Source organism: Mandrillus leucophaeus, unplaced genomic scaffold (genome assembly GCF_000951045.1).
Source record: "Mandrillus leucophaeus isolate KB7577 unplaced genomic scaffold, Mleu.le_1.0 Scaffold882, whole genome shotgun sequence".
Lineage (NCBI taxonomy): Eukaryota > Metazoa > Chordata > Mammalia > Primates > Cercopithecidae > Mandrillus > Mandrillus leucophaeus.
In genome coordinates, this window is record NW_012109608.1 from 1,199,844 (window position 1) to 1,207,916 (window position 8,073).

Here is an 8,073-nt window from a genome sequence, read left to right on the forward strand (position 1 = left end):
AGATATATATGACCACCTGCAAAGCCAGCTCAGAGTGTCTGGTATTGTTCTTTTTTCATTGTTAATAAAAACATTTACTTTGCATTTTATACAGAGCAACCTGAAGTCTGCATCATGACGTTACAGTTATTAGGGGCTTACACTGTGTTCATCTCAACAGTGTAGTTCTGGGGATGGTGGATCCACAGAAACACAGGCAGGAATTTGAAAGGAAGAAAGGGGCACAGAAAGAATGTATCTTAATCAGTTCTTCAAGAAAAGGCAGTAGAACATTCTGAGTTTCTGAAAACATGTGCAAATGGGGCTTCTAAGACAAACACTGTATTGTGAGCACTTGAGGCAGGACAGGAAAAGGAGGTTGATAAGTAAGGGAGCATTTTCTTGAGGCAAAGGATGAAGGGGAAGGCTTACTGTTTTTAATCCTCTCAACTCCAGGACCCAATAATCAGAGGAGACCATGTCCAATCTTGAATCATTTTCTTGCTCCAAAAGAGGAGCTAATACTCGTGGGACCAGACCCTGAAGCTATCATGCTGTCATTCCTGAGTCCCTGTTTATGCCCCACAGCACCTTAGAAGGGCAGGGGAAGGTCAGAGGGTAGTGGCTTGTGTTCTGTGGAAGTAAAATATTTAGTTCACATTAAGCACTGATAAAAACCCATTGACTGGGACCACAGATAAGACAGATCTGTTGAAAGAGGTCTCTGGTGAGGGCCAAGATGGGGAGGTCCCAGACATCCTTATCTTGAGGTACAACAGGTGTAGAAAGTCTGAATGGGGGTATTAAAGTAATGGGAGACAGAACACTCTGAGACCTTAATTTTAATAGGATAGTTTTGAAAAGAGAAATCAAATCAAACACTAGGTGCCAGTTACAACAAATATCATTACTTTATGTTCACCTGGTAGCATAAAAAATTGCCAAAGCATGTCCAGCTAACCAATAGATCTTGCTAGGAGGTGTTAGTGTGCAGGAGAGAGGGCTGAGGGACTCGGTACAGCTGACTATCCAACGACATTCCTATGGAAACAAAAAGGGAAGAGTCCTGGCTTGCTGGCTTATTGTGCACTTGGCAGAGTAGAAGCAAAATCTCAGAAGTGACTCCACATTCTCTGCAAACAGCTTTGACCAAGGGAAAGAGGAGCCAGATTCTCACTCTGAGATGGTGCAGGGGCCAGACTTAACCCATTACACATGCATTAGTCGTGGTCATTCTGCAGTTGATGGGCAACTCATACTAGGCAAGTGAAGGGAGTTAGTTAGGTTTTTCATTTTTAAAATTTTTAATTTACATTTTAACCTCAAATCTATTATCAGTGCCTCAGATACAATTTAATTCTAAGTCTTTAAAGCCCCCTTAAAACAAAAGTAGACTTTTTTTTTTTTTTTTTTTAAGTGTCCTCACTTTCTGGTAGTCACTTTCCCCCCAGTCTCCAGTTTTATCCCAACTTAGAGTCCATGAACTTCATCAGACCATCTAGAAAGACTTGGGCCTTTCTAGAGAGAATCCGAGTGCATGACTTCAGATGAGCTGTGCCAGTACACTCAGTGCCCGAGACACTCTGAACCGGACAGTGTAGTAATTCATTTCCATCATGCCATAGTCCTGGAGCAGTACCCCAGCGTGTGTCTCCATTGGGCCAAGTATTCTTGGCTTTGCCATTCTCTAAGAGGCTATTGAGCACAATCTTGTGTAGCTGAGCAACCAAGTTAACATGGGGTCATTATGTGGTGTTTCAGAGCAAACTGTCACTGCAGGTATCTCATGGATCAGTCTTCTTTAATACTGCATGGCCACAGTCTGGAATAACTTCATCTTAGGTTGAGTGTGTTCCAGGTGTAGTCTCATAACTTCTCACATGCCACATCTTTGCCAGTTTCCTTCTGTAGTTGAGTTAGCCAGACAAACACTTCTTGATTTGCTAGTACATGTAGAGGGCCTGTCAATCCATACATGGCTGTTGCAAAGGACAGATAAGGGCTTGAAGGGGCACTGCCCAACAAGTTGCTGATATGGGCACTTACATCACTGCCCTCATGGTCACTGTGGATGGTGTGGTACAGGTGCGTGAGCTCAGTGAACTGAGCATCAGTATAGCCTAACATGTTGGTGAAATTGTGGGACCAGTTCAACTTGGAATCAATGGCCCCAACATTTTTGCCCTGTTAGTAGAGATTTTGGTAGATCTTTGTTGCAACACAGGTAGCTTTGTGATCAGATCCACAGAGTCTTCATAAATCAGCTCCCAGAACTTGATATCCTCTGCATATGCTCAGGTAGTATTACTTTCACTGTTGAGGGCTGTATAGGCTGCACTGAGCTGAGACATGGGATGTATATTGGTGGGAAAGTTGTCCAGCATGGTGACCACATGGGAGGGTAGAGCTGCCCTCTTTGACCACTTTTTTGAAAGCCAGGATACCTGTTTCCTCTGTTGGGATATGTTCAGCTACCAGCAGCTGAGATAAGCCCTCCAGCAGAGGTTCTTTCTTACCCTTAGCCTTAGGTGGCAGTTTTTGGCACTCAGGGACACTAAAGCCTCAGAAATGGATGCTTTCATTAGGATCAAGAACTGATGTTTCATATACCAATCACCTCGTGCCTCTCAGGCCACCACACATCCTGCCCACAGTGGTTTGGCCCACCACCCTCTTGCCACTTTGCTGTCTGAAGATCTTAATTCTGGCCTGCTCCTTGGGTATCAGGTAAGTCGATATGTCTTCCAAATTCCTAGAGGAGGTACTGGCATGCCAGGCAGCAAGAACAAGACAAGATACATCCTTTGTTCCCAAGAACTGGGTGGCAGCAGTGAGTAAAGCCATGGTGGACCAACTCTGGACTCTGATGGCCAGAGAAGGAGGGAGAGAGTTGCGGCAGGAACAGGAGCCTATGTTGCTGCACAAGAGGCCATGCCAACGGGTAGACAAGGTTCCTGTTCTTTAAAATGAGGCTCACCCCAGCACTTTGGGAGGCCAAGACAGGTGGATCATGAGGTCAGGAGATCGAGACTATCCTGGCTAACATGGTGAAACCCCATCTCTACTAAAAAAATACAAAAAAAACTAGCTGGGCGAGGTGGCGGGCACCTGTAGTCCCAGCTACTCGGGAGGCTGAGGCAGGAGAATGGTGTAAACTCAGGAGGCGGAGCTTGCAGTGAGCTGAGATCCAGCCACTGCACTCCAGCCTGGGCGACAGAGCGAGACTCTGTCTCAAAAAAAAAAAAAAAAAAAAAAAATGAGGCTCACACCTGTAATCCCAGCACTTTGGGAGGCCAAGGGGGGGTGGATCACCTGAGGTCAGGAGTTCGAGATCCGTCTGGCCAACATGGTGAAACCCTATCTCTACTAAACATACAAAATATTAGACGGGCTTGGTGGCAGGCGCCTGTAATCCCAGCTACTCAGGAGACTGAGGCAGGAGAATCGCTTGAACCCAGGAGGCAGAAGTTGCAGTGAGCCTCTTGTGCCACTGCATTCCAGCCTAGGTGACAGAGTGAAACTCCATCTCAAAAATAAATAAGTATGAGTAAAGTTTGAGAAAAGTACAAATACACACAGACACCTTATGATAGAAGTAGATGGAAATTAAGTTTGATGAAAGCAGCAATTGAAGAAAGGCCGTCACAACTCAGGACTATTAGAAACCCTTGGCTGTAGGTGTGCCTGGAAATTGAAGGTCTGTTTGCCACATGGCTGCAAATCATCTGCTATACAATTGGCAACTTACACTGACATTTTCTTCTCTGTTGCCATTGTCTTTATCTATCCCAGGAGGAACCCCCATGTATCATCCCTCCTAACTCTTTTTTCTCCCCTTGACCCAGCTGTTCATTTCTAATTCTTTTCTGGATTACTCTGGCAGAGAAATTAAGCACATTTACATAATGCATATTTTAAAAAGCACCAAAAGGAAGATCTATTTACTCATACGGTAGACCCAATTCTACCATTTGGTTGTTCAGTCCACAGCGGGGACATTTTCTGGTTAATATTCTGACAGATTAAACAAAGGAAAGGATTGCTGGCTTGTATTTTTACATGTACCTTATGAAATCTATTTGTTTGAAAAAATGAAAAGAAGGAAATGCAAAAATGATTATGAAAATCAATACACTTCATACCTGTATGCTAGCAAAGTTTCATTTCAGATAAAAAAAGCTACATGTTGTTGAATTGATTAAAAATGATTTACTGAGAAAATATACGTGTGATGGCTTAATACTCCTTCCTGAGTTTAATTGGGTTTAGGTTATGAACAGATGCTAAAATGAACTGCAAATATTTTAAAGATTATTTGTGTAAAAATACATTTTAGGAGTGTGAACTCAAAAAGATTTCATTTGAAGTTTAGCTGACACATGTTGCTTTATGTTGCTTCAGTAAGCTAAAGTAAAAAGTGGTTGATATCACAGATGTTTTATAGTTCATTTATCAAAATTTATTCATAAAAGGTTTTACCTTAATCTCATAGAACTGAAATGCTTTAGTTTTTTGTAGGAATATGTAAATTCTTTCAAATCTAATTGTAGCATCAAAATAAAATTAAGGTATGATGAAGATCTGCAGAACTTCAAGACTTCCTTCAAAACAAAAAGCATATTTAAAATTGTTCTGAGTTTTTCAGTTCATTTGGCCTGGGCAGCTTCCTGCATGTCTTGTCATAACTCCCATGTTAAATTTAGTCATATATTCAGAAAATGGAGAAAGGTACTCACCAGTGGCAGGTGAAAACAGGAAATAAAAATATTGACTCGGGATGTTCCCAAGGCCATTAATGAAAGGATTGTAGTTCCTAAGGCCACCATGAATAGGAAAGTGGGCATAATTACCTCATTGGGCACCCACTATATTCCAATTCATGATGCCTATAATTTCTGGTTATGTGAGTAACATGGCAAAATAGCTTGGATTGTAGTGAACTTTTTAAGTGCCTCTTAAAGATCTTCTATTTTTAGGATCACAGCAGAATCTTCACTTTTCCATTTCCTCTCTTTTGGAAACACTTGGGATTTTTTGGAAATGCCTAGTCTTTCATTTTGATGTTTTAGTTCTAAACAAAATGAGCACACACCTAATCACCGATGGTCCTGTTTATCTGGAAGACCAAGCTGTTTTGGATCTCATATGACCCCGAACTAGAATTGCTATAAAAATGGACATATACAAAAAAAAATACATAACATATATATGTGTGTATATATAATAAATATATGTGTGTGTATATATATATATTTTGTTCAGGTTCTGACTAGAACACTAAGATAAATTATTTGGAAAACAGTTCTTCAAGAAAAAAGTATTCATCTAGGAATCATCTATCAGAGAGTTACCATGTATGAAGCACTGTGTGCTAAAAGAGAGAAAAATAGTGTTTACATATTATCTTGGAAAGTTAAATTGATGGAATTTACTGAGAGGTTATGACTTTTGCTTTTAGAAAAACATAAAGGCAATTAGCCATTTATTAGCAGTTTTCAAGGCTTATGGCAATCTGCATCCGGCACTTACACTGAATGCGCTTTGATTATAGTATAAATCATTCAGACTGTGTCCATTTTGTTTGAAAGTATTGTTTATTGAATACATTGCCTACAGATGATATCAGGGAAATAACTTTTGTTATAAACCATAACTGATGGATTAGATGGTAAGGCTTAGTTCCAGAGGAGGGGATTCCAAGGTGGAGTTTCAATTAACGCAAGAGGGTAAGACTTGGAGGTTCTTGTGGGCAAGGCATCTTAGAGGAACAATAAAATCCACCCCTACTCTGGCTCCACACCTACCAGATAAAGAGATGTTTGGAACATGAGATCCTGGAGGACTTATCTCTTTCTTAGGGCCTGGAAAATTGAGTATGAACACTGCCTGACTACATTGTAAGGCACCACTGTGCCTGAGCACATTGTAAGGCACCAATATATTTGGCTTTCAAAAGGGAGAATAGTTTATTTAGAAGCCAATTGTCCCTGAAGACTTCTCTCCATTGTGATAAAGGGATTCTAAGAAGTGGGTTGGGCTAGTGGCTGCAGGACTGGTGGACACGGTGTCTGCTTGTGTTACCCCTAGTGGAGGGATGGTCCTGCCTGAGGTCAACAACCAACTTAACACCAGACACCTCCACCCACTTCTCACGACTAGACACCTCAGGCGAGGGAAAAGGCCAGTTCAGAACTAACTGAGTTTATGCCTCACTTGACCAAAAAACTCTGAAATGGCTGAGGAAAAAAAAAAAAACAAAAACGTGGAATTGACTTAAATTAAGTTTCTGCCATCCAGCAACTAAGCTCAATTATAAAGACAAATATCATTTTACATATCTGATTTTTCTCAGCTAAAAATATTGTGCTGACAAACATTGCTGTAATTTCAGTAAATGTGCTCTATTTCCTATGTGAATGTATAAAATGATTTTGGAACATTTATTTGATACTAGGATCAGCTTCATAGATAGGATTGTAAACTATTTTATAAAGTACCTTTAAAGGATTAATAAGGAGAAATTAATTACCATATGTTGATATGCTCAGAAATGTTTACATAACCTATTAGTTGATTGGAATTTTTTAAATAATGAATGTTTCAAGTGAGAAATCACCAATAGTAGAAGTTCAACAATATCAATTACAAAAACCTTCAGGATTTTGCCTGTCAATTTCTAGAAATGCTCACTTAAGGGAGCAGATTCTATTCTGTGAATGCATTTAGAGTGTTTGGAGCTGATTTTATGACATCCTAACTTTTTTCATAATTGTAAGACCATTGAGAGAACCATTGAATTACATTTTTGAATTATATATATATATATAGCTTTTCTTACTTTTTAAAGCAGTTGAACTTAATCTTTTATTGCTCTAAAAGCATGGCTCAAGTAATTTGTAAGAATTTCCCTTAAGGATGTATTTTTTTACATACCTGGTAATCAACCATTTCTCGAAGGGTTTTGGAGACATCAATGTTCTGAGTATGGCTAAGACTTGGGTGGTTTTACCCAATCACAGAACTCCCTATGTTCACTATAGTGCATATCATAGATCTAGGTGTATGCCTAGACAAGTTCTACACTCTGAGACCTCAGTGCTTTAGAAGATTGTTTTGGATTTATGTAGCCTAAAGTAACTAATGATTGTGCTGCATAATTTTTATTAGGAATCTGTTACATGTCCAGTCATTATCTTTCTTACCTTTATCTCTTCTTATGAGTTGATTTTCAGATACATTCTTTCTTGGTAAGTATTATATTATGCTCATTGCTGAAATTCCTAAAGATTATGTCCTATTGCTTTTCAATTATTATTAACAAATTTGCATATAATGTTACAGGAAACCTAGGATGGGTGATGTTTCTAACACTCTGTAACCTAAGCCTGAAAAGACTTGTTATGGAAAGTTTTAAGAAAAGCTTATGTATTTTTCACATATAATAAACTGCAAACATTTAAAGTGTACAATTTGATATACTTTGCAATAGATACATACCTGTGAACCCATCACTGTAATGAAGATAATGAACATATTCATTATGTCCCAAAGTTTCCTGTGCCATGGTAATACCTCTTTCCTGCCTTTCCCTGTCCCCCTTTTCGTCCCCATGCAACTACTGATCTGTTTTCTGTGACTATAGATTACTTTACATTTTCTAGAGTTTAATATAAACGGGATTGTACTGTATGTACTAAAGTTTTCATATTAATTCTTTCACTGAACATAAATATTTTGAGATTTGTTACATGTATTGATAGTTCGTTTCTTTTAATTGGTTTTTCCCCATTGTATGGCTATATGACAATGTGTTTATCCACTCATCTGTTGGTGGTTATTGGAATTATTTCCATTTTATGGCTTTTACTGATAAAGTCATTATATGGATATATGCTTTTATTTTCCTTTGTAAATACCTAAAAGTGGAATGACTGGATCTTACAGTAGGTGTAGGTTACACTTCTTAAGAAATGGCCAAACTGTTTTCTAAAGTGATTGTGGCATTTTATGTTCTATAAGCAGTGCATGAGAGTTGTAATTACTCCCTATTATTGACAATCACTTGGTATGGTCAGTCTTTTTAGTTTTAGCTGT

At 39.1% G+C, this 8,073-nt stretch overlaps 1 pseudogene; it reads right to left on the bottom strand.

Annotated features, from left to right (window-relative positions):
* Positions 1 to 1,855: 1,855 nt before the first annotated feature.
* Positions 1,856 to 2,823, bottom strand: LOC105531408 (annotated as a pseudogene).
* Positions 2,824 to 8,073: the final 5,250 nt, after the last annotated feature.